General features: G+C 43.9%; 2 long non-coding RNA genes across 3 annotated transcripts in view; one reads left to right on the top strand and one right to left on the bottom strand.

Annotated features, from left to right (window-relative positions):
- Window positions 1–26,407, bottom strand: part of LOC140105973 (uncharacterized) — a 33,620-nt gene extending 7,213 nt beyond the window's left edge. Inside the window, exon 1 of one of the 2 annotated variants that reach the window (XR_011850692.1) lies at window positions 26,280–26,407. This is a non-coding gene — a long non-coding RNA (uncharacterized lncRNA). Of the gene's footprint in view, window positions 1–2,942; window positions 3,019–26,279 lie in introns of those variants that run through there. The other variant, XR_011850691.1, reaches the window with a different exon arrangement.
- Window positions 7,743–23,754, top strand: LOC140105971 (uncharacterized). The gene is made up of 3 exons (XR_011850690.1): window positions 7,743–7,929; window positions 9,053–9,198; window positions 23,631–23,754. It is a non-coding gene; the product is annotated as an uncharacterized lncRNA (long non-coding RNA).
- Window positions 26,408–27,064: the final 657 nt, after the last annotated feature.

The raw sequence follows: 27,064 nt of genomic DNA, 5'->3' as shown, positions 1-27,064 counted from the left end.
CCTGAGGGTGCTGCAGGCATGGTGCCTCTTCAGGGTGCTACAGGTGTGGCGCGTTGAACAGCTGCATATTATGGAGAGACTTGCACAGCCTGTTAATCTTACTGTAGGATATGGCACCCTGACCAGAGGATGTGTTCAAGAGTGGATTTAGCAGAAGATTAAAATCTCCACACAGAACTAAGGAACCCCATGCAAAGGCGCCAAGGTCATCAAGTGCGCGGAGAAGGAAGTCCACCTGATTTATGTTGGGTGTATATGTGTTGGTGATGTTAAAGACCTGAGTGCCAATCATAAAGACCAGGAACAAGTATCAGGTATTGGGGTCTATTTTCATCTCTACATTGTAGAGAATTGTGGATGAAGATGGAAACCCCTTTCGATCTGCCTTTGGGATTAGGTGAATGGTAGCTCTTAGGGTAGTATTTGTTATTTGTGGATGGGGTGTGTGCAGAGTGAAATTGAGTCTCCTGTAGGCAGAGAATGCTGACATTTTTTTTGTGAAAGGAGTATAGAGTTTGTCTCTCTTTTCAAGAACATTGAGTCCCTTGGCATTGAATCAAGGCTTAAACAAATGCCTTGAGGAATATGGCAAAAATGTAGGTGGTGGGCAGGCGACCCCATCTGCGAAAAAGAGTGGAAGCGACTACTCAAGCGCCAAAGTGATGTCACCTCCCATACGAAGGTCAACAAACACATATGGTATTAAGGGCTGAAACTGGCCATGCCATCAGATAGCAGTTTCCTAGGTCTCATGTGAAGCTTCAGCTGAAGGAGGTCTTCGGTTCCTTTGACATTGTGGTCATGGGGTAGAAGGACCAGGAGGTGAGTCTGCTTCCCAGGTGGCGCTACAGCGGTCTGGTGGGGGCAGATCTATTGAAAGTGATTCCCAGTGCAGCAGGTCCTTGTGTGGAAAGTCGAGGGCCCGGAGAAAGGATAGAAGATCTTCCAGGTGTTGCAGAAATTCTTGCCTATTTCCAATCTTTACATTAAGGGTAAAGGGAAAGCCCCAGCAATAGGGTTTATTTCTAGCTTGCAGCATAGACCGGAGCAGGTGTAGTTGTGCACACTGGTGGTGAGCGCCTCTGGATAGATCCAGAAACAGTGAGATTGTGTCCCCATTACAGTCCAAAATTCCCTTGGCCATAGCTTTTTGCATAATTTCTTCCTTAAGGCCATAGTAGGGGATGCGGAAAATGACGTCTCTTGGGGTGAGAAGGGTCAGTGTTTTTAGCCCTTTAGCTCTGTCGATCTCAATATGAGTGTCCGCAGGGCGACCTAATAGTGTGTTGAAAATACCTGTGAGGGTAGGCATGAGGTCATTAGGGTGTGTAGCTTCAGTGAGCCCACAGAAGCAGATCTTATTAGGTCTATTGCGGTTTTACAAGTCATTCCGATAGAATGACTGTATGGCAGAAGTTACATCAGCTCTGAAGTGGTCAAAGTCATCTGTGTTTTCCTGTAGTTGTGAGAGATTAGATTGGACATGTTGCAGGTCCTGTTTCCAGGCCCCCTTTAAATATGCATATCCCTCCTGGAGTGGAGAAAGGCTAAGAGATCCTGCAGCTCAGGGTAATCTTTAGGCATAGTGAGTGCCACTTCTGGAGGGAGCAGATCAGGCTGTGGGAGGCTAACAGTGACCTGTGCCTCAGTAAGTTGTGGGGTGCCCTGTGATGCCCAGTGATGCTTGACTGTATGGTGTTGGTACGAGGTGGTACTGCAGGAAGCGAGCTGTGGCCAATGAAGGGTCTTCACACAGCTGGGGTTTCTTGGGAGGGGGGCTGCAGGTGGTGCCCTGCTTCTCGTCAATCCCTAGGGCCCAATCGGTGTTCTGGCAGGACGGAGGATGATGGATGGGACGACATCACTAACCTGTCCTGGAGGGCTGGCAGGCTGGCAGGGCTGAAGGTGGCCTTTTGCTGCTGGAGATCCGCAAGGCTGGTAAGCTGAGGGTTCTGATCTTGGCTCAGGTACTGGGGCAGAGAGGAAGGAGCACTGATCCTGTTCCTTTCTAGGAGCTAACTTTCTTTGCCCCCCAGTGTGCCTCGATGTCCCTTCTTGGAGTCAGGTGCAGGTGCCACATGTGTGCAAGATGGCCGGCGGCGTGGTGGGCTCAGGAGGGACTTGCACTTTGTAGAAAACTGAGCAGGTGCGGAGACGGTGAAAAAAGTTAAATATCGGTGTCCTCCCTTGCAGGATCCTGGATGAACATCTGAACCTGATTTATAGCAGTGCATAAAAGCCCCCAGTACTATGGCCCGACACGGAGCTGAGTTCACCCGCGTCTGTGCCGCTTCATGGCTAGACCGCCCCCATGACTTACTATATTTAAACACCAAATCATTTTTAAATTCAATATCCTATTTAAATTAATTTCCTTATATAATTATTATAACAACCATAGTGTTGTTTTTCCAACCATTATGGGAAGCTTAGGATCTAACTGTACATTATGACTTGCATGAACTGTATGCAGTAGAGCTACGTTAGAAGTGGAAGAAACTTACCATTATAATTTTTATCTATGAATTGCTTAAAAAATGCTTTAAAATTATGATATTATAAAATATGGATAGCACAACACAATATATAGTTGTTATTCTTCAGTTTAGCTATAGCTTCCACATAATTCAGTGCAGCTGAGCATCTCTTTATGTCTCGTATCAGCATTTTTGACATTTTCTTCCACACAAACACCTCCTATAAATCCTGTATGAAAGCGACCACTCTACTAGTCTTACGGCATCTGCTCCTATATCCTGTATAAATTTGTAAAATTACCATCGGTTCATTTCCAGTTCAAGAGATTGTACTTTAAAGTTACTGAAGCACCCATGATGTTGTCTTGCTTTGAGGATGACTGTGATATGATTGGCAAAATGATCAAATGCAAGAGTAATCCTCAAAGGTCATCCAAAAAATCTGGAAATCATGTGTCTCCTTACCTCATTAGCACCAGCTTTACTGTGCCATGCCATTCCATTCCATTCCAGACTGTTGAATTTCACGATATTACAAGCGCATAGGCTGAGGAAATGGGAATAAGCTTAAAATAGGAGAGACAAGATAATAATGGCTCACTAAAACACAGATGGCTCCTGCTTACTGCCAGTTTCTGTAGCTGGAACTATTCAAGGATCACTACAATCTAATGTGTGTGAAAATAACAGGATATCCACAGTTTACGTTGATAATTATGGGAAAGTACCTATGAAGGACTGAGAGCCATCCTTAAAGACCACCTGTCACCAGCTTTTACCACACTCCCAGGCAGTGGATGAAATATCCTTTGCAGAAGCTGGAGGGGGGTCACTTCAGATTCCCCTATCTTGGTGTCATTTTAAACATTATGATGGTGTTTCTGCATGCTACAGAACTGGAGATACCTGTTCTATCTTGGCTCTAGAAGACTTTGACAGATTTGGTATGCCAGATTTGATATGCCATATACATAAGATATATAGTGAGCCTTTGTGGACTGCACACTGTGCTTACAAGAACTATGTTCATATGTTTTGGTGCCTTTAAGAGACATTGGGGTGTATAGTTCATATCATCAGGATCCATTTCTCAGACATAAATAAATGTACCTCATTGTGCCGCTGTGTCTTACAGATGCAGATGCTATTGATTTTTTTTTTATTACAGTACGGACCTGCTAATAGCTTTGGCCAGGTCCATAATTTTGGTGGGCGCCCAATCTGCCTTGATCCCTAGAAGTGTGATTTGCAGTACTTCAAGTGCAAGGCTAAATTGGTTCCCCAAGCGGATATTTCTCATCAATGTTTGAGCAGGTACAATGACTTGTATTTAATGGTGGCTGTACCTATTACTGCAGCAAGTTCTGTTCACTTCAAAAGGACAAGCTGCAGTGCCATGAAGACACAATTCTTAAATTTACTTAGTATAACAAAATAAAACTTTCTCTAATTCACTGTTATTAAAAATTACAGCATTTCACAGATATAATTCCAACCTGTCTCTATTGCTATTTATAATTTGGTTGGCCCTGGATCCAATCATGAACCTTCAGATTATGTACTTCTCATGAATATCTTCTGCTGTCTGCACACAGCAGTGCTCTCTGCTTCCTGCCTGTCCCCCTGCATTACAAGACCAGCTCAGACACAGGTACTTCCAGCTGGCAAGCAGCAGTGTGCAGAGACTTACTCTACAAGCTACAGACAGAGAAGGTATTTATCCAAGGGAGGCATATAGGTGATATTGGGCGCACGCTGCTGTGCGTTCTCCTCTGGGATCGCACCTAGAGAGCTCTGTGAAAGGAGCAATAAAAATGAGTAAAATTGTAAGGAGTTAAAAATAATCTTTATTGTGTAAACATCACTTTCTTTTATGGGTAAACCCTTTTAAGTCTCTAATTTGAGAGAGTTATGTGGGTAGAGCTCCACTCACTAGACAATATGTTATGCCAATATTAATAAAGAATATGTAACGAAAGATAGCAGTAGGTACATTAAAGTCTATGGGGTATGGAAGTTTAATGTAATACTATCTGTACACCTCCCTTAATTATTTTTTTCACCTTTCTAAAAAAAAAAAAAAAAAACACAAAGCAAGGCTGAACTGAGCCTTAGAAGTAAACCAGTCACTGTTAGTGAAATTCATACAATTTACTGTAACATGAGCTTCTGCTTTTATTTCTACCATTGTGAATAGATTGTACAGAATTATTTAGAGGTCTTTTTGATTATAGAAATTGTTTGATTATCTATATGGCGGATTTTGACCAGAGGCATTACCTTCTGTGAAGTCACACCTAGACCATAGTGCCAAAACAAGCTATAGATTTAATATTCAAATTGTGTCGCAATCCAATGAACTTACATGCACCAGAAAGAAGAAGTTGAAGTCGGGCAGACCTGAGTTGGGAAGCAACACATGCAGGATATTGGGCGCAAGATTTTAGTGAATCGCGGCATTATTGCATTATTGTTGGACAATGCACTTTCAGTGAACTCCGCGGACCGAGTGAGTAAATGTGCCCCATTGTATATGGGTGGAAGGAGAAGAGAGGAGGGGAGCTCTCCTCACGCCTTCCCATCCCTCCCCTCTCCATAGTAGCTGGGAAGCCGCAAATCTAGCAAAATGTAGGTCAAGTCCTATTTTTTGAAGCATGGTGTGCTCACGACACTGTGAACAGTTGCCATAGACCACAATGGTCAGTGCCGTAACCCGATCTGGACTGTTTAATCTGTTGGAACCTGTGGTAAATGCTGTGAGCCCAGGAATATTTGTGCCTGGTGAGAGAGGGGGCTCCCTCCCTCTTCTATCGGCACCTCATGATGCCATTGTGTGGTCCCGTCTCCTCTGTTGGACTGCCAAGGGACGTAATAATGGTCCACGGGTCTGTCCACGGAATGTACCTGCTCGACCCAGCCCCGGGCTAGACCTAGCAGTCTGCCTGTCAGCCTATGCAAGAAGTCTCTAAAAATTGGAAAACTATGTAATTGCAGCCGTAGGCACTGCCTGGTAAGGCAAGAGTTAAGCATGCCAGATGTTATTGTCCAATGATATTCTTTGTAGTATTGTAAAGCAAACTGGAAGCTGGTTGGAGGGTGCTATGAACTGACCAACGGAGTATGAAAACCCCTGGTGGGAGGGAGCACAGTTTCAGAGAAGAGTCAGGCCAGACTCGGTCAGAGTGCATCACAAGTCTTCAAGGTCCTGCAGTTTCGTCTTGGATTCTAGACTGCAGAGTGAGAAGCAGGTCCAGTGTGCAGTTCCTGCCGAGTTGCCATCCAGACATACCACCAGGAACCACCGGTGCCTCAGGCCACTGCCTAGCACCCAGTGCAAGTCAGGAAACTAAGCCCCCAGAGCAGAGGTCCACGAATCAGACTCGGCCCCATCTTTACCAGCAAAGACAGAAGTTATTACCAGGCTGTGAGCAAATCATCCTGCGGACCTAATATCGCCATCAACCTTCAAGCTTGCTGAATCTGCTGTTACTGTTTGGCTGTTGCCCGCTGTTGAATAAAGAACTGTAAGTTGATTTGCACATTGTGCCTTCGTGTAAGCCCTGGATCAGGGTGTCTCACCATCATGGTCTCCCCAACCTCCATCATCCAGAGATTTCTACATACACCCCAGGGATAAACTTATTGCATCAGCATCTCGATCCATATTTTTTGCACACACCACCTGCTGGAGACCTGCCAGACCTATCCTCCGGTCCCAATACCAAGCACAGTGACCATAGCGTGCGCAAGGCTGCATAAGCCAGCCACTCCAGTATTCTCGGCCCCAGCTGTCTACAGCCACCGAAGAAATGCTAGGCACCAGAGGGGGATGTTGCACATGGTTATTGCAGTGCAATAGTATGAACAAGTGATCAGATCACTTGTTCATGCAGGATTATAGTAAAAATAAAAACAATATATAATTAAAGTGAAAAAATTAAAAAAACACAACATATTAGTTATAACCGCGTCCCAAAATTCCCAGTCTATTAAAATATTAACACAGTTATTCCCAGCAGTAAACCCTGTAATGGAAAAACACACCCAAATGTCCCAATCACCACTTTTTTGCCATTTTAAAACACATAGGGGCACATTTACTTACCCATCCCGTTGACGGCGCCGATCCGGAATGTCCGACAAGGATTTGGAGCAGCCGTGATTTACTAAGATCGTGCGTCCAATTTCCTTCATGTGTTGCTTCCGCAGTTTGTCCGAATCAGTCGGGTTGTCTGACATCCACGTCCCCCTGATTTATGTCGCATGCAAGCCGGTGCCGATGCCCCACAATCCGATCGCGTGCGCCAAAAACCCGGGGCAGTTCAGGGCAAATCGGAAAAAAATCGAGAAACCCGACGGAAATGCGTCCGACGGACCCTTAGTAAATGTGCCCCATAAAATTGAATACAAAGTGATCAAAAAGACGCATTGTCCCCAAAATGGTAACAATTAAAACATCAGCTCATCCCAGCTCACTCTACACAGCACTGTACATGAAAGTATAAAAAAGTTATTGGTGTCAGAAAATGATAAAAAAAAAAAAATTAATATGAAAGGTTTTCATTTCATTTTTTAAAAAAAAAATCTATTAACACCTAATAAATCCGATATACACTTGGTATCCCTGTGATTGTACGGACCCAAAAACTAAATTAGTGATGTTATTTAGCGGCACAGTGGAAGAAATAAAAATAGAGACCACAAAAATGGTGAAAAAGCGGGTTCTTTACCCCATTTTGCATTTCATTTCCACTTCCCAGTTCATGGCATGGGACCTAAAATACTGAAAATAGGAAGTACAATTTGTATAGCCCTTATACAGCTATACACTTTATACAGAAAAATAAAAAAGTTATGAATTTTTGTAAGTGGGTAGCAATAAACAATAAAATGAAAAAAACCCATTAGTGACAAGGAGTTAAATGTACTCTATACCACATGATAAAAAGTTTACAAAATTGCATAATTCTCTGGGATAACGTATTTGTGGTACCTGAGGCCGCAACCACACATTTTGGTTCGGTTTTGAAACAAAATACAAAGGCATCACCAGAGCCGGATCTACATTGGCGCTCCTGGAGCACTTGCGCCGGGCCCCGGGATCAGCCCTCTCTCTATGGGGCCCCGGCATCTGGCGCTGTAGATCCGGCCCTGTACACAAGAACATGCTACAGGGGCCCCCGCAGGTATCAGCTGCTAAGTATGGGGCTGCTAAACGCTATTAGCAGCCCCATACTGACACGCACACACTATATGGTACTGTGCCTTTAAGGCACAGATACCATAGAGTGGCAGAAGTGCAGGTAGAGTGACCTCTGCCTGCACTTTCAGTCCTCCACAGACGGCCGATCTATGACTCATAGATCGCGCCGTCTGTGTCTCCACACTGCAGGGAGATGAAGAGCCTGGGTGCAGATCATCCTGTCAGCGCTACGAGGGATCGTCTGGAAAGGTGAGTGAACTTTTATTATTTTATTGTTTTACAGGGGCCCAGAAAGGAAGATAGAAGGTAATTTATATATATTAAGGGGCAAATGTATAGTGGAGGGGGTATTTATATATGGAGGAGGCACTGTATAGGAGACAGAGGGGGGAAGCCACTGTATAGGGGACGAGGGGGGAAGCCACTGTATAGGGGACGAGGGGGGTGTAATTTATATATAGAAGAGTCACTGTATATGGGGGGTGTATTTTATATATGTTGAGGAGCAAATGTATAGTGGAGGGGGGTTATTTATATAGAGGAGCCACTGTATGGGGAGTGGGGGGTGTAATTTATATTGAGAGGAGCCATTGTATAGGGGACGGGAGAGGGTGTAATATATAGAGAGAGAGAGAGAGAGAAGGAACTGTATAGGGGACAGGAGGGGGTAATTTATAAATAGGGAAGCCATTGTATGGGGGACGAGGGGGTGTAATTTATAAATAGGGAAGCCACTGTATAGGGGATGAGGGGGTGTAATTTATAAATAGAGGAGCCACTGTATAGGGGACAAGGGGGTGTAATTTTTATATATAGGGAAGCCACTGTATAGGGGACGAGGGGGTGTAATTTTTATATATAGGGAAGCCACTGTATAGGGGACGAGGGGGTGTAATTTTTATATATAGGGAAGCCACTGTATAGGGGACGAGGGGGTGTAATTTTTATATATAGGGAAGCCACTGTATAGGGGACGAGGGGGGTGTAATTTATATATAGAGGAGCCACTGTATAGGGGACGAGGGGGTGTAATTTATATATAGAGGAGCCACTGTATAGGGGACGGGAGGAGGTGTCATTTATATATAGAGGAGCCACTGTATAGGGGACGGGAGGAGGTGTCATTTATATATAGAGGAGCCACTGTATAGGGGAGTAGGTGTCATTTATATGTTTTGGGTTTAGTTGTTAAGTGGCGGTTGCTGTATACCAGGGGCAGCTTTATATAAATGAATGTAAATGGCAGTGTACAGTGAGTGGCCTATAGCAGGGGTACTGTTCATTCATAAATGGTGGTGCCATATATAGCTTTAGTAAGCAGGTGCTGTCTATATATATCCATGATATTGTCAGTAATTGAGGTATCTTTAAGGGCACAGATGTGCTGCCAAGAGCTGAAGACATCTAGGGGTGAATTCATCACAGCTGGAGGAGTTACACCGGATGAAGAAGAGATCCCAGTCTACAGGGGGCGCTATAGAGGCTGTAATGAGGTTGTAATGAAGAAGACAGTAAACAGTGAGTAATCAGATATAATTATATTAAAATATTTTTGTTTATCTGCAGAGCATTTCATTTTTAATTTTAATGCATTTTTTGGTACTGGTTTTTTATTGAGTATGTGTTAGGTGGTATTATTTTGCAGTGGTAATGGTAGCGGTCTGGTGGTATTATTCAGTCATACCGCAGCGATAATGGTAGTGGTGTGGTCATAATATTCAGACATGATGCAGGGGTAATGGTAGTGGTGTGGTGGTATTATTCAGACATGATGCAGTGGTAATGGTAGTGGTGTGGTGGTATTATTCAGACATGATGCAGTGGTAATGGTAGTGGTGTGGTGATATTATTCAGACATGATGCAGTGGTAATGGTAGTGGTGTGGTGGTGTTATTCAGACATGATGCAGTGGTAATGGTAGTGGTGTGGTGGTATTATTCAGTCATGTTGCAGTGGTAATGGTAGTGGTGTGGTCATAATATTCAGACATGATGCAGGGGTAATGGTAGTGGTGTGGTGGTATTATTCAGACATGATGCAGTGGTAATGGTAGTGGTGTGGTGGTATTATTCAGACATGATGCAGTGGTAATGGTAGTGGTGTGGCGGTATTATTCAGACATGATGCAGGGGTAATGGTAGTGGTGTGGTGGTATTATTCAGACATGATGCAGTGGTAATGGTAGTGGTGTGGTGGTATTATTCAGACATGATGCAGTGGTAATGGTAGCGGTGTGGTGGTATTATTTAGTCATGATGCAGTGGTAATGGTAGTGGTGTGGTGATATTATTCAGTCATGATGCAGTGGTAATGGTAGTGGTGTGGTGGTATTATTCAGTCATGATGCAGTGGTAATGGTAGTGGTGTGGTGGTATGATTCCGCCATGATGCAGTGGTAATGGTAGTGGTGTGGCGGTATTATTCAGACATGATGCAGTGGTAATGGTAGTGGTGTGGTGGTATTATTTAGTCATGATGCAGTGGTAATGGTAGTGGTGTGGTCATATTATTCAGACATGATGCAGAGGTAATGGTAGTGGTGTGGTGATATTATTCAGACATGATGCAGGGGTAATGGTAGTGGTGTGGTGGTATTATTCAGACATGATGCAGGGGTAATGGTAGCGGTCTGGTGGTATTATTCAGTCATGATGCAGTGGTAATGGTAGTGGTGTGGTGGTATTATTCAGTCATGATGCAGGGGTAATGGTAGTGGTGTGGTGGTATTATTCAGTCATGATGCAGTGGTAATGGTAGTGGTGTGGTGGTATTATTCAGACATGATGCAGGGGTAATGGTAGTGGTGGTATTATTCAGTCATGATGCAGTGGTAATGGTAGTGATGTGGTGATATTATTCAGACATGATGCAGGGGTAATGGTAGTGGTGTGGTGGTATTATTCAGACATGATGCAGTGGTAATGGTAGTGGTGTGTTGGTATTATTCAGACATGATGCAGAGGTAATGGTAGTGGTGTGGTGGTATTATTCAGTCATGATGCAGGGGTAATGGTAGTGGGGTGGTCATATTATTCAGACATGATGCAGTGGTAATGGTAGTGGTGTGGTCATATTATTCAGACATGATGCAGTGGTAATGGTAGTGGTGTGGTGGTATTATTCAGACATGATGCAGTGGTAATGGTAGTGGTGTGGTGGTATTATTCAGACATGATGCAGTGGTGATGGTAGCGGTGTGGTCATATTATTCAGTCATGATGCAGTGGTAATGGTAGCGGTGTGGTGGTATTAGTCAGTCATGATGCAGCGGTGATGGTAGTGGTGTGGTGGTATTAGTCAGTCATGATGCAGTGGTAATGGTAGTGGTGGTATTATTCAGACATGATGCAGTGGTAATGGTAGTGGTGTGGTGGTATTATTCAGTCATGATGCAGTGGTAATGGTAGTGGTGTGGTGTTATTAGTCAGTCATGATGCAGTGGTAATGGTAGCGGTGTGGTGGTATTATTCAGTCATGATGCAGGGGTAATGGTAGTGATGTGGTGGTATTATTCAGTCATGATGCAGTGGTAATGGTAGTGGTGTGGTGGTATGATTCCGCCATGATGCAGTGGTAATGGTAGTGGTGTGGCGGTATTATTCAGACATGATGCAGTGGTAATGGTAGTGGTGTGGTCATATTATTCAGTCATGATGCAGTGGTAATGGTAGCGGTGTGGTGGTATTATTCAGTCATGATGCAGAGGTAATGGTAGTGGTGTGGTGGTATTATTCAGACATGATGCAGAGGTAATGGTAGTGGTGTGGTGGTATTATTCAGACATGATGCAGTGGTAAGGGTAGTGTTGTGGTGGTATTATTCAGACATGATGCCGTGGTAATGGTAGTGGTGTGGTGGTATTATTCAGTCATGATGCAGTGGTAATGGTAGCGGTGGGGCGGTATTATTCAGACATGATGCAGTGGTAATGGTAGTGGTGGGGCTGTATTATTCAGACATGATGCAGTGGTAATGGTAGTGGTGGGGCGGTATTATTCAGACATGATGCAGTGGTAATGGTAGTGGTGGGGCTGTATTATTCAGACATGATGCAGTGGTAATGGTAGTGGTGTGGTGGTATTATTCAGACATGATGCAGTGGTAATGGTAGTGGTGTGGTGGTATTATTCAGTCATGATGCAGTGGTAATGGTAGTGGTGTGGTGGTATTTACAGTCATGATGCTGTGGTAGTGGTAGCGGTGTGGTGGTATTATTCAGACATGATGCAGTGGTAAGGGTAGTGTTGTGGTAGTATTATTCAGACATGATGCAGTGGTAATGGTAGTGGTGTGGTGGTATCATTCAGACATGATGCAGGGGTAATGGTAGTGGTGTGGTGGTATTATTCAGTCATGTTGCAGTGGTAATGGTAGTGGTGTGGTGGTATTATTCAGACATGATGCAGTGGTAATGGTAGTGGTGTGTTGGTATTATTCAGTCATGATGCAGTGGTAATGGTAGTGGTGTGGAGGTATTATTTAGTCATGATGCAGTGGTAATGGTAGTGGTGGGGCTGTATTATTCAGACATGATGCAGTGGTAATGGTAGTGGTGTGGTGGTATTATTCAGACATGATGCAGTGGTAATGGTAGTGGTGTGGTGGTATTATTCAGACATGATGCAGTGGTAATGGTAGTGGTGTGGTGGTATTATTCAGTCATGATGCAGCGGTGATGGTAGTGGTGTGGTGGTATTAGTCAGTCATGATGCAGTGGTAATGGTAGTGGTGGTATTATTCAGACATGATGCAGTGGTAATGGTAGTGGTGTGGTGGTATTATTCAGTCATGATGCAGTGGTAATGGTAGTGGTGTGGTGTTATTAGTCAGTCATGATGCAGTGGTAATGGTAGCGGTGTGGTGGTATTATTCAGTCATGATGCAGGGGTAATGGTAGTGATGTGGTGGTATTATTCAGTCATGATGCAGTGGTAATGGTAGTGGTGTGGTGGTATGATTCCGCCATGATGCAGTGGTAATGGTAGTGGTGTGGCGGTATTATTCAGACATGATGCAGTGGTAATGGTAGTGGTGTGGTCATATTATTCAGTCATGATGCAGTGGTAATGGTAGCGGTGTGGTGGTATTATTCAGTCATGATGCAGAGGTAATGGTAGTGGTGTGGTGGTATTATTCAGACATGATGCAGAGGTAATGGTAGTGGTGTGGTGGTATTATTCAGACATGATGCAGTGGTAAGGGTAGTGTTGTGGTGGTATTATTCAGACATGATGCCGTGGTAATGGTAGTGGTGTGGTGGTATTATTCAGTCATGATGCAGTGGTAATGGTAGCGGTGGGGCGGTATTATTCAGACATGATGCAGTGGTAATGGTAGTGGTGGGGCTGTATTATTCAGACATGATGCAGTGGTAATGGTAGTGGTGGGGCGGTATTATTCAGACATGATGCAGTGGTAATGGTAGTGGTGGGGCTGTATTATTCAGACATGATGCAGTGGTAATGGTAGTGGTGTGGTGGTATTATTCAGACATGATGCAGTGGTAATGGTAGTGGTGTGGTGGTATTATTCAGTCATGATGCAGTGGTAATGGTAGTGGTGTGGTGGTTTTTACAGTCATGATGCTGTGGTAGTGGTAGCGGTGTGGTGGTATTATTCAGACATGATGCAGTGGTAAGGGTAGTGTTGTGGTAGTATTATTCAGACATGATGCAGTGGTAATGGTAGTGGTGTGGTGGTATCATTCAGACATGATGCAGGGGTAATGGTAGTGGTGTGGTGGTATTATTCAGTCATGTTGCAGTGGTAATGGTAGTGGTGTGGTGGTATTATTCAGACATGATGCAGTGGTAATGGTAGTGGTGTGTTGGTATTATTCAGTCATGATGCAGTGGTAATGGTAGTGGTGTGGAGGTATTATTTAGTCATGATGCAGTGGTAATGGTAGTGGTGGGGCTGTATTATTCAGACATGATGCAGTGGTAATGGTAGTGGTGTGGTGGTATTATTCAGACATGATGCAGTGGTAATGGTAGTGGTGTGGTGGTATTATTCAGACATGATGCAGTGGTAATGGTAGTGGTGTGGTGGTATTATTCAGTCATGATGCATGGGTAATGGTAGTGGTGTGGTGGTATTATTCAGTCATGATGCAGTGGTAATGGTAGTGGTGTGGTGGTATTATTCAGACATGATGCAGGGGTAATGGTAGTGGTGTGTTGGTATTATTCAGACATGATGCAGAGGTAAGGGTAGTGTTGTGGTGGTATTATTCAGACATGATGCAGGGGTAATGGTAGTGGTGTGGTGGTATTATTCAGTCATGTTGCAGTGGTAATGGTAGTGGTGTGGTGGTATTATTCAGACATGATGCAGTGGTAATGGTAGTGGTGTGTTGGTATTATTCAGTCATGATGCAGTGGTAATGGTAGTGGTGTGGAGGTATTATTTAGTCATGATGCAGTGGTAATGGTAGTGGTGGGGCTGTATTATTCAGACATGATGCAGTGGTAATGGTAGTGGTGTGGTGGTATTATTCAGACATGATGCAGAGGTAAGGGTAGTGTTGTGGTAGTATTATTCAGACATGATGCAGGGGTAATGGTAGTGGTGTGGTGGTATTATTCAGTCATGTTGCAGTGGTAATGGTAGTGGTGTGGTGGTATTATTCAGACATGATGCAGTGGTAATGGTAGTGGTGTGGTGGTATTATTCAGTCATGATGCAGTAGTAATGGTAGTGGTGTGGTGGTATTATTCAGTCATGATGCAGTGGTAATGGTAGTGGTGTGGTGGTATTATTCAGTCATGATGCAGTGGTAATGGTAGTGGTGTGTTGGTATTATTCAGTCATGATGCAGTGGTAATGGTAGTGGTGTGGAGGTATTATTTAGTCATGATGCAGTGGTAATGGTAGTGGTGGGGCTGTATTATTCAGACATGATGCAGTGGTAATGGTAGCGGTGTGGTGGTATTATTCAGACATGATGCAGAGGTAAGGGTAGTGTTGTGGTAGTATTATTCAGACATGATGCAGGGGTAATGGTAGTGGTGTGGTGGTATTATTCAGTCATGTTGCAGTGGTAATGGTAGTGGTGGGGCTGTATTATTCAGACATGATGCAGGGGTAATGGTAGTGGTGTGGTGGTATTATTCAGTCATGTTGCAGTGGTAATGGTAGTGGTGGGGCTGTATTATTCAGACATGATGCAGTGGTAATGGTAGTGGTGTGGTGGTATTATTCAGACATGATGCAGAGGTAAGGGTAGTGTTGTGGTAGTATTATTCAGACATGATGCAGGGGTAATGGTAGTGGTGTGGTGGTATTATTCAGTCATGTTGCAGTGGTAATGGTAGTGGTGTGGTGGTATTATTCAGACATGATGCAGTGGTAATGGTAGTGGTGTGGTGGTATTATTCAGTCATGATGCAGTAGTAATGGTAGTGGTGTGGTGGTATTATTCAGTCATGATGCAGTGGTAATGGTAGTGGTGTGGTGGTATTATTCAGTCATGATGCAGTGGTAATGGTAGTGGTGTGTTGGTATTATTCAGTCATGATGCAGTGGTAATGGTAGTGGTGTGGAGGTATTATTTAGTCATGATGCAGTGGTAATGGTAGTGGTGGGGCTGTATTATTCAGACATGATGCAGTGGTAATGGTAGCGGTGTGGTGGTATTATTCAGACATGATGCAGAGGTAAGGGTAGTGTTGTGGTAGTATTATTCAGACATGATGCAGGGGTAATGGTAGTGGTGTGGTGGTATTATTCAGTCATGTTGCAGTGGTAATGGTAGTGGTGGGGCTGTATTATTCAGACATGATGCAGGGGTAATGGTAGTGGTGTGGTGGTATTATTCAGTAATGTTGCAGTGGTAATGGTAGTGGTGGGGCTGTATTATTCAGACATGATGCAGTGGTAATGGTAGTGGTGTGGTGATATTATTCAGACATGATGCAGTGGTAATGGTAGTGGTGTGGTGGTATTATTCAGTCATGTTGCAGTGGTAATGGTAGTGGTGTGGTGGTATTATTCAGACATGATGCAGTGGTAATGGTAGTGGTGTGGTGGTATTATTCAGACATGATGCAGTGGTAATGGTAGTGGTGTGGTGGTATTATTCAGACATGATGCAGGGGTAATGGTAGTGGTGTGTTGGTATTATTCAGTCATGATGCAGTGGTAATGGTAGTGGTGTGGTGGTATTATTCAGACATGTTGCAGTGGTAATGGTAGTGGTGGGGCTGTATTATTCAGACATGATGCAGGGGTAATGGTAGTGGTGTGGTGGTATTATTCAGTCATGTTGCAGTGGTAATGGTAGTGGTGGGGCTGTATTATTCAGACATGATGCAGTGGTAATGGTAGTGGTGTGGTGGTATTATTCAGACATGATGCAGTGGTAATGGTAGTGGTGTGTTGGTATTATTCAGTCATGATGCAGTGGTAATGGTAGTGGTGTGGAGGTATTATTTAGTCATGATGCAGTGGAAATGGTAGTGGTGGGGCTGTATTATTCAGACATGATGCAGTGGTAATGGTAGTGGTGTGGTGGTATTATTCAGACATGATGCAGTGGTAATGGTAGTGGTGTGGTGGTATTATTCAGACATGATGCAGTGGTAATGGTAGTGGTGTGGTGGTATTATTCAGTCATGATGCATGGGTAATGGTAGTGGTGTGGTGGTATTATTCAGTCATGATGCAGTGGTAATGGTAGTGGTGTGGTGGTATTATTCAGACATGATGCAGGGGTAATGGTAGTGGTGTGTTGGTATTATTCAGACATGATGCAGAGGTAAGGGTAGTGTTGTGGTGGTATTATTCAGACATGATGCAGGGGTAATGGTAGTGGTGTGGTGGTATTATTCAGTCATGTTGCAGTGGTAATGGTAGTGGTGTGGTGGTATTATTCAGACATGATGCAGTGGTAATGGTAGTGGTGTGTTGGTATTATTCAGTCATGATGCAGTGGTAATGGTAGTGGTGTGGAGGTATTATTTAGTCATGATGCAGTGGTAATGGTAGTGGTGGGGCTGTATTATTCAGACATGATGCAGTGGTAATGGTAGTGGTGTGGTGGTATTATTCAGACATGATGCAGAGGTAAGGGTAGTGTTGTGGTAGTATTATTCAGACATGATGCAGGGGTAATGGTAGTGGTGTGGTGGTATTATTCAGTCATGTTGCAGTGGTAATGGTAGTGGTGTGGTGGTATTATTCAGACATGATGCAGTGGTAATGGTAGTGGTGTGTTGGTATTATTCAGTCATGATGCAGTGGTAATGGTAGTGGTGTGGAGGTATTATTTAGTCATGATGCAGTGGTAATGGTAGTGGTGGGGCTGTATTATTCAGACATGATGCAGTGGTAATGGTAGCGGTGTGGTGGTATTATTCAGACATGATGCAGAGGTAAGGGTAGTGTTGTGGTAGTATTATTCAGACATGATGCAGGGGTAATGGTAGTGGTGTGATGGTATTATTCAGTCATGTTGCAGTGGTAATGGTAGTGGTGGGGCTGTATTATTCAGACATGATGCAGGGGTAATGGTAGTGGTGTGGTGGTATTATTCAGTCATGTTGCAGTGGTAATGGTAGTGGTGGGGCTGTATTATTCAGACATGATGCAGTGGTAATGGTAGTGGTGTGGTGATATTATTCAGACATGATGCAGTGGTAATGGTAGTGGTGTGGTGGTATTATTCAGACATGATGCAGTGGTAATGGTAGTGGTGTGGTGGTATTATTCAGTCATGTTGCAGTGGTAATGGTAGTGGTGTGGTGGTATTATTCAGACATGATGCAGTGGTAATGGTAGTGGTGTGGTGGTATTATTCAGACATGATGCAGTGGTAATGGTAGTGGTGTGGTGGTATTATTCAGACATGATGCAGTGGTAATGGTAGTGGTGTGGTGGTATTATTCAGACATGATGCAGGGGTAATGGTAGTGGTGTGTTGGTATTATTCAGTCATGATGCAGTGGTAATGGTAGTGGTGTGGTGGTATTATTCAGACATGATGCAGGGGTAATGGTAGTGGTGTGGTGGTATTATTCAGTCATGATGCAGTGGTAATGGTAGTGGTGTGGTGGTATTATTCAGACATGATGCAGGGGTAATGGTAGTGGTGTGTTGGTATTATTCAGACATGATGCAGAGGTAAGGGTAGTGTTGTGGTAGTATTATTCAGACATGATGCAGGGGTAATGGTAGTGGTGTGGTGGTATTATTCAGACATGATGCAGTGGTAATGGTAGTGGTGTGGTGGTATTATTCAGTCATGATGCAGTGGTAATGGTAGTGGTGTGGAGGTATTATTTAGTCATGATGCAGTGGTAATGGTAGTGGTGGGGCTGTATTATTCAGACATGATGCAGTGGTAATGGTAGCGGTGTGGTGGTATTATTCAGACATGATGCAGAGGTAAGGGTAGTGTTGTGGTAGTATTATTCAGACATGATGCAGGGGTAATGGTAGTGGTGTGGTGGTATTATTCAGTCATGTTGCAGTGGTAATGGTAGTGGTGTGGTGGTATTATTCAGACATGATGCAGTGGTAATGGTAGTGGTGTGTTGGTATTATTCAGTCATGATGCAGTGGTAATGGTAGTGGTGTGGAGGTATTATTTAGTCATGATGCAGTGGTAATGGTAGTGGTGGGGCTGTATTATTCAGACATGATGCAGTGGTAATGGTAGTGGTGTGGTGGTATTATTCAGACATGATGCAGTGGTAATGGTAGTGGTGTGGTGGTATTATTCAGTCATGTTGCAGTGGTAATGGTAGTGGTGTGGTGGTATTATTCAGACATGATGCAGTGGTAATGGTAGTGGTGTGGTGGTATTATTCAGTCATGATGCAGTGGTAATGGTAGTGGTGTGGAGGTATTATTTAGTCATGATGCAGTGGTAATGGTAGTGGTGGGGCTGTATTATTCAGACATGATGCAGTGGTAATGGTAGTGGTGGGGCGGTATTATTCAGACATGATGCAGTGGTAATGGTAGTGGTGGGGCTGTATTATTCAGACATGATGCAGTGGTAATGGTAGTGGTGTGGTGGTATTATTCAGACATGATGCAGTGGTAATGGTAGTGGTGTGGTGGTATTATTCAGTCATGATGCAGTGGTAATGGTAGCGGTGTGGTGGTATTTACAGTCATGATGCTGTGGTAGTGGTAGCGGTGTGGTGGTATTATTCAGACATGATGCAGTGGTAAGGGTAGTGTTGTGGTAGTATTATTCAGACATGATGCAGTGGTAATGGTAGTGGTGTGGTGGTATCATTCAGACATGATGCAGGGGTAATGGTAGTGGTGTGGTGGTATTATTCAGTCATGTTGCAGTGGTAATGGTAGTGGTGTGGTGGTATTATTCAGACATGATGCAGTGGTAATGGTAGTGGTGTGTTGGTATTATTCAGTCATGATGCAGTGGTAATGGTAGTGGTGTGGAGGTATTATTTAGTCATGGTGCAGTGGTAATGGTAGTGGTGGGGCTGTATTATTCAGACATGATGCAGTGGTAATGGTAGTGGTGTGGTGGTCTTATTCAGTCATGATGCAGTGGTAATGGTAGTGGTGTGGAGGTATTATTTAGTCATGGTGCAGTGGTAATGGTAGTGGTGGGGCTGTATTATTCAGACATGTTGCAGTGGTAATGGTAGTGGTGTGGTGGTATTATTCAGTCATGATGCAGTGGTAATGGTAGTGGTGTGGTGGTATTATTCAGACATGATGCAGTGGTAATGGTAGTGGTGTGGTGGTATTATTCAGACATGATGCAGTGGTAATGGTAGTGGTGTGGTGGTATTATTCAGTCATGATGCATGGGTAATGGTAGTGGTGTGGTGGTATTATTCAGTCATGATGCAGTGGTAATGGTAGTGGTGTGGTGGTATTATTCAGACATGATGCAGGGGTAATGGTAGTGGTGTGTTGGTATTATTCAGACATGATGCAGAGGTAAGGGTAGTGTTGTGGTGGTATTATTCAGACATGATGCAGGGGTAATGGTAGTGGTGTGGTGGTATTATTCAGTCATGTTGCAGTGGTAATGGTAGTGGTGGGGCTGTATTATTCAGACATGATGCAGGGGTAATGGTAGTGGTGTGGTGGTATTATTCAGTCATGTTGCAGTGGTAATGGTAGTGGTGGGGCTGTATTATTCAGACATGATGCAGTGGTAATGGTAGTGGTGTGGTGATATTATTCAGACATGATGCAGTGGTAATGGTAGTGGTGTGGTGGTATTATTCAGACATGATGCAGTGGTAATGGTAGTGGTGTGGTGGTATTATTCAGTCATGTTGCAGTGGTAATGGTAGTGGTGTGGTGGTATTATTCAGACATGATGCAGTGGTAATGGTAGTGGTGTGGTGGTATTATTCAGACATGATGCAGTGGTAATGGTAGTGGTGTGGTGGTATTATTCAGACATGATGCAGGGGTAATGGTAGTGGTGTGGTGGTATTATTCAGTCATGATGCAGTGGTAATGGTAGTGGTGTGGTGGTATTATTCAGACATGATGCAGGGGTAATGGTAGTGGTGTGTTGGTATTATTCAGACATGATGCAGAGGTAAGGGTAGTGTTGTGGTAGTATTATTCAGACATGATGCAGGGGTAATGGTAGTGGTGTGGTGGTATTATTCAGACATGATGCAGTGGTAATGGTAGTGGTGTGGTGGTATTATTCAGTCATGATGCAGTGGTAATGGTAGTGGTGTGGAGGTATTATTTAGTCATGATGCAGTGGTAATGGTAGTGGTGGGGCTGTATTATTCAGACATGATGCAGTGGTAATGGTAGCGGTGTGGTGGTATTATTCAGACATGATGCAGAGGTAAGGGTAGTGTTGTGGTAGTATTATTCAGACATGATGCAGGGGTAATGGTAGTGGTGTGGTGGTATTATTCAGTCATGTTGCAGTGGTAATGGTAGTGGTGTGGTGGTATTATTCAGACATGATGCAGTGGTAATGGTAGTGGTGTGTTGGTATTATTCAGTCATGATGCAGTGGTAATGGTAGTGGTGTGGAGGTATTATTTAGTCATGATGCAGTGGTAATGGTAGTGGTGGGGCTGTATTATTCAGACATGATGCAGTGGTAATGGTAGTGGTGTGGTGGTATTATTCAGACATGATGCAGTGGTAATGGTAGTGGTGTGGTGGTATTATTCAGTCATGTTGCAGTGGTAATGGTAGTGGTGTGGTGGTATTATTCAGACATGATGCAGTGGTAATGGTAGTGGTGTGGTGGTATTATTCAGTCATGATGCAGTGGTAATGGTAGTGGTGTGGAGGTATTATTTAGTCATGATGCAGTGGTAATGGTAGTGGTGGGGCTGTATTATTCAGACATGATGCAGTGGTAATGGTAGCGGTGTGGTGGTATTATTCAGACATGATGCAGAGGTAAGGGTAGTGTTGTGGTAGTAGTATTCAGACATGATGCAGGGGTAATGGTAGTGGTGTGGTGGTATTATTCAGTCATGTTGCAGTGGTAATGGTAGTGGTGTGGTGGTATTATTCAGACATGATGCAGTGGTAATGGTAGTGGTGTGGAGGTATTATTTAGTCATGATGCAGTGGTAATGGTAGTGGTGGGGCTGTATTATTCAGACATGATGCAGTGGTAATGGTAGTGGTGTGGTGGTATTATTCAGACATGATGCAGAGGTAAGGGTAGTGTTGTGGTAGTATTATTCAGACATGATGCAGGGGTAATGGTAGTGGTGTGGTGGTATTATTCAGTCATGTTGCAGTGGTAATGGTAGTGGTGTGGTGGTATTATTCAGACATGATGCAGTGGTAATGGTAGTGGTGTGTTGGTATTATTCAGTCATGATGCAGTGGTAATGGTAGTGGTGTGGAGGTATTATTTAGTCATGATGCAGTGGTAATGGTAGTGGTGGGGCTGTATTATTCAGACATGATGCAGGGGTAATGGTAGTGGTGTGGTGGTATTATTCAGTCATGATGCAGTGGTAATGGTAGTGGTGTGGTGGTATTATTCAGACATGATGCAGTGGTAATGGTAGTGGTGTGGTGGTATTATTCAGTCATGATGCAGTGGTAATGGTAGTGGTGTGTTGGTATTATTCAGTCATGATGCAGTGGTAATGGTAGTGGTGTGGAGGTATTATTTAGTCATGATGCAGTGGTAATGGTAGTGGTGTGGTGGTATTATTCAGACATGATGCAGTGGTAATGGTAGTGGTGTGGTGGTATTATTCAGACATGATGCAGTGGTAATGGTAGTGGTGTGGTGGTATTATTCAGACATGATGCAGTGTGCTGAAGAACCACGAGGAGTTGTCCCGTTCTGGAGGCGCTGTCACACTCATAGACTGGGATGGTGTATTCATAAAATCAGTTTTAATAAAAGGTAAAACACTACGCGTTTCGGCCCCGGGCTGGAGCCTTCGTCAGGTGGATAATTATCCACCTGACGAAGGCTCCAGCCCGGGGCCGAAACGCGTAGTGTTTTACCTTTTATTAAAACTGATTTTATGGATACACCATCCCAGTCTATTATCTGAGTGTGACAGCGCCTCCAGAACGGGACAACTCCTCGTGGTTCTTCAGCACACAGCCAAGTCCGTCAACTCTGGTTTGCCCGGACCTGAGTCCCGTCGGCAGCAGTCCCTCCATCTATTTTACGCTCTATCTTTCACTGAACCAGGTGAGAGACATTCTATTATATATATTTCCTTATCAAACAATACACTTGAATCCTTTGCGCTTTCTGTCTCCCCCTCCTATTGGCCACGTTGATGCATACCTGTGGATCCCCACATTAACGCATCCAACACCAGCCCTCCATTTGCCATGATGCAGTGGTAATGGTAGTGGTGTGGTGGTATTATTCAGTCATGATGCAGTGGTAATGGTAGCGGTGGGGCGGTATTATTCAGACATGATGCAGTGATAATGGTAGTGGTGGGGCTGTATTATTCAGACATGATGCAGTGGTAATGGTAGTGGTGTGGGGGCACAGTGTGGTCATTTATGGTGTGAGGGGTATATATGGTATATGTGGGGTACATTGTGGTCAGTTGTAGTATGAGGGGTATATATGATATATGGGGGGCACAGTGTGGTCATTTATGGTGTGAGGGGTATATATGAAATATGTGGGGGCACAGTGTGGTCAGTTGTGGTGTGAGGGGTATGTATGATATATATGTGGGGGTACAGTGTGGTCAGTTGTGGTGTGAGGGGTATGTATGATATATATGTGGGGGTACAGTGTGGTCAGTTGTAGTGTGAGGGGTATATATGATATATGGGGGGCTCAGTGTGGTCATTTATGGTGTGAGGGGTATATATGAAATATGTGGGGGCACAGTGTGGTCTGTTGTAGTGTGAGGGGTATGTATAATATATATGTGGGGGCACAGTGTGGTCAGTTGTAGTGTGAGGGGTATATATGATATATGTGGGGGCACAGTGTGGTCAGTTGTAGTGTGAGGGGTATATATGATATATGTGGGGGCACAGTGTGGTCAGTTGTGGTGTGAGGGGTATATATGATATATATGTGGAGGTATAGTGTGGTCAGTTGTAGTGTGAGGGGTATATATGATATATGTGGGGGCACAGTGTGGTCAGTTGTAGTGTGAGGGGTATATATGATATATGGGGGGCTCAGTGTGGTCATTTATGGTGTGAGGGGTATATATGAAATATGTGGGGGCACAGTGTGGTCTGTTGTAGTGTGAGGGGTATGAATAATATATATGTGGGGGCACAGTGTGGTCAGTTGTAGTGTGAGGGGTATATATGATATATGTGGGGGCACAGTGTGGTCAGTTGTAGTGTGAGGGGTATATATGATATATGTGGGGGCACAGTGTGGTCAGTTGTGGTGTGAGGGGTATATATGATATATATGTGGGGGTATAGTGTGGTCAGTTGTAGTGTGAGGGGTATTAAATATATGTATATAGGATGATGGCAACCAGTTCTGTTTTATAAACCTGCAGAGATGAGTCTTGGCTGCAAGAAGTCTCCCTGAAGATTAGACAGGAGGGAAGAGACAACATCAGGGGCGTCACCTGAGGACTGGGATCTACTACTATATAGTTACTATATGCTGGTACATACTGGTCTGTCTGTATAGGTTATTATGTAGTATTGCAGTATTATCCAGTCATTATGTAGTGGGGATAATCAGGATGTAATGTTATTATTTGGGCCTGGTACAGAGGTGTCATTAGTGATATTGCCCTTTGCTCGGTGGTGTTCATCAAGTTCATCAATAAATTGAGTTTATATGTGGTAAATCATTGGTAATACTGCTCTGTGTACAGAGTCTTGTGTTCAGTATCAGGATGTTGGTATTTTATTTATGTTGTGGTGATGCTGTGGGTTGCAGTTTCGAGGCATCTTTTGGAATAGTTTGGAATATTGGTTTTATGATAGTTTTAATTGGTAACAGTATTGTGGTATCATTATCTGGTAGTAGTATGGCGCTGATATTTGTAATAGGATAACTATGTGGTATCTTTTTTTCACATATATTGTTGTGGAAGGGGGCCCCGCGTTGGCTGCCGAGCTGGGGGGCCCCATCTTAAATGAGGTGCTCCATACCGCTGGGACCCTTAATCTGGCCCTGGGCATCACCCGTGATCACATGTTAACGAGTTAACTAAATGTTAAGGAAATGCAATCTTACCTCAACATGTGTTCGCAGGTGGAGCCTTTGGATTGGAACCAAAACCACGTATAAATGTGGCCTCAGGGGCTCTGCAAATGTTTGCCCTCAAAAGTTCGATGGTGCTCCTTCCCTTCTAGGCCCAAAGGCCTGCAGGTCACATCCACATATGGGTTGTCCTCATACTCAGAAGAAACCACGCAATATATTTCTGGATACATTTTCTACTTTTATTCAGCTTAAGTGGGTAAATTTTAGGGCTAAATGAACATATTAATGATGAAATTAGTAAATTCTTTATCAAACTTTCACTTTGTTTGATGTTCTGTAAAATCCTTAAAGGGTTAACAAGCTTCCTACCAGCTGTTTTGAATAGTTTGAGGGGTGAAGTTAATAGAATGGGTGATATGTGAGGGGTTTCTATTCAAAGGATCTCCAAAATCTCTAAAGAAATAAAATGGTCCCTAAAATAATTGATTGTAAAATTTTCATGAAAATTCGAAAAATTGCTGTTCCCCACCCTCATGGAAATTTTTATGCAAAGCCCCCTTCACACCTAATAGATTAATTAGATACAGCCCCCTAACTCTCATGGATTCCTTATGTACAGCATTATGTGGGACCCCAGCAGCTCGGGGCCCCAGTACATGCCCAGGTATGCCCAGTGCCGGCACTGGCCCTGGGTAAATGGATGAGATTTCACATCAAAAGAGGGAATTGTAGAAAGAACATTGGAGAAAAATCTGGTGACTGGTTCCCTTTCAGTCATGCAAGTACAGTAGGTGAAGTGAAATTTTACTCAGGGTGAAGCAGGTGGTGTAATGGTTACATAGGTTTTACAAAAGGCAACAAGGGGTTGAAGGGGATGGCCACTTTACCTCATGTTTTTTGTAATCTATGGGAAGAGTCCGGAGGGAGAAGTCTGTGGACCAGTGGACCCTCTGGACCACCGCGGGAAATGGAGAGAGTACTTAGCCACAACCCGGGACCGGAGTCTAAGTGGCATCCTGGTGGCGGGATGGTCTTGCTGCGGCGGGGTGAAACTAGGTCGTTCCACGGGTGCGACTAGGCCCACGGTGGCAGCCAGGGATGACCGGGATGTAGGACACAGTCCGAACCTGGGATGACAGCAGGATGCGGCTTGGAAGGATGAGCTGGAACTCATGGCAGGCAAGCAGGCAGCAGCTGGCACAGGACCCAGGTGGGCAAGAACGGAGAGGTCCTTGGAGGAGAGTTGGTGGCTTGGAGGCAACTGGGAGCCACCAGGAGCATATGGAACGCTAGAGACAGGAATCATGGAGGCATCTGGAAACGCTAGAGGAACACAGGGAACAATGCTGAAGATCGGGCGAGGAAGGAAGGGAGGTTGAGCCGGATTAGCAAGCACCAATCAGGAGGATGCTAGCCCTTTATGGTTGGGAGCGAGGATGCGGCCTAGTCGGGAAGCAGGCTCGTGGAGAGGTAAGTCCGGGCGAGGGAGTGCAGCGCCAAGCCGGGGGGTACGGGGGTGCCTGCGATCCGCGACAAGGATCGCGGGTGCATCCGAGACATTCGGTAATTATGATATTAGGTCATTTACAAATATACATCTATTAAAAGTTCTGCTCCGCTTACTTGATATATAAAATGTCTTTAACCTCATCAGCCAGACATTCCTGTCCATAAAATGGAGTAGTCAACCTACTTAAGGCCTAATTCACAGTCTGTCATAGAGCACATGCTGTTTGCTGCTTTAATACAATGGTGGATACTATTGCTATACCATCTTTACTACTATAGGTGTAACAACATGTGGTATGCTTTTCCCTAATATATATATATATGTATATATATAGAGAGAGAGACACGGCGCAGAGCCACTGTTGTGTGTGTTCCGTGTGACCTCCACAAGGCTAACCATTTAACCTATGCCCTTAAAAGGGTTGGCCACTTTTTAATAAATCTCTTTCATTAGTCATATATCTGCATGTATATGTACCTGTGTCTTTGCCTCCTTTGCTAGTTTAAGCCATTCCATATTCTCAACATGCTGCCCTCTGCAACTTCAAGTTTCTCACTCCTTTAGTCGATCCTAATGGCGTTCCCGCTATGGCTCTTTCTTTGTGCATCTCACTGATGGATATGGGGAGATAGGAGTGGGAGAGCAGGATGAGTCATAATCTCCAGTTACAGCCCTTCCTATTCATCAGTGCTCAGACATGTAAACAAAGATCCACAGAAAGTTTGCAGACAGTACAAATGTAAGTATCAGGACTGCTGAATCGTTTGATGAACATTCAGGGATTATTATTTATAGGCAGTAAAGGCACATTGGCAACTTATGTAAAAGCCAATCCCCTTTAACTGTACAGTGTATGAATAGCAATAGATCTATTTGTATGTTTATAACATTGAAGTCTGTGTGGTGCCTCTGACATCGATATTTAATTTACCTTTTTTAAAAACTCCTGGTAATAATAATCAGGTGGTAACATATCTTTAAAAATCTATTCTTTGACATCCTTCTTATGCCCAACTTTTAACCATATATGTACAAATGACATTTTTCTCCTATATGTTATGTGCCTTCTGAGTCTACGTGCATTGCTACAAGAAAGCTTAGCCTTATCCCTCCTTTCTTGTTCCCTTTCTTCTTTCCTTCCCCCATCCTCCAGCCAACAATATTCATTGTTATACACATATTATAGATTATTTATCTTAATGTAGAGCTTTGGTCTCTTACAAATTTTAATAATATAATGTGCCCGCTTGTTGGTCCTTCTG

The sequence above is a fragment of the Engystomops pustulosus genome, chromosome 11 (genome assembly GCF_040894005.1).
Source record: "Engystomops pustulosus chromosome 11, aEngPut4.maternal, whole genome shotgun sequence".
NCBI lineage: Eukaryota > Metazoa > Chordata > Amphibia > Anura > Leptodactylidae > Engystomops > Engystomops pustulosus.
Note: the sequence above shows the minus strand (reverse complement) of the source record. Positions and strands in the feature narration are given on the sequence as shown.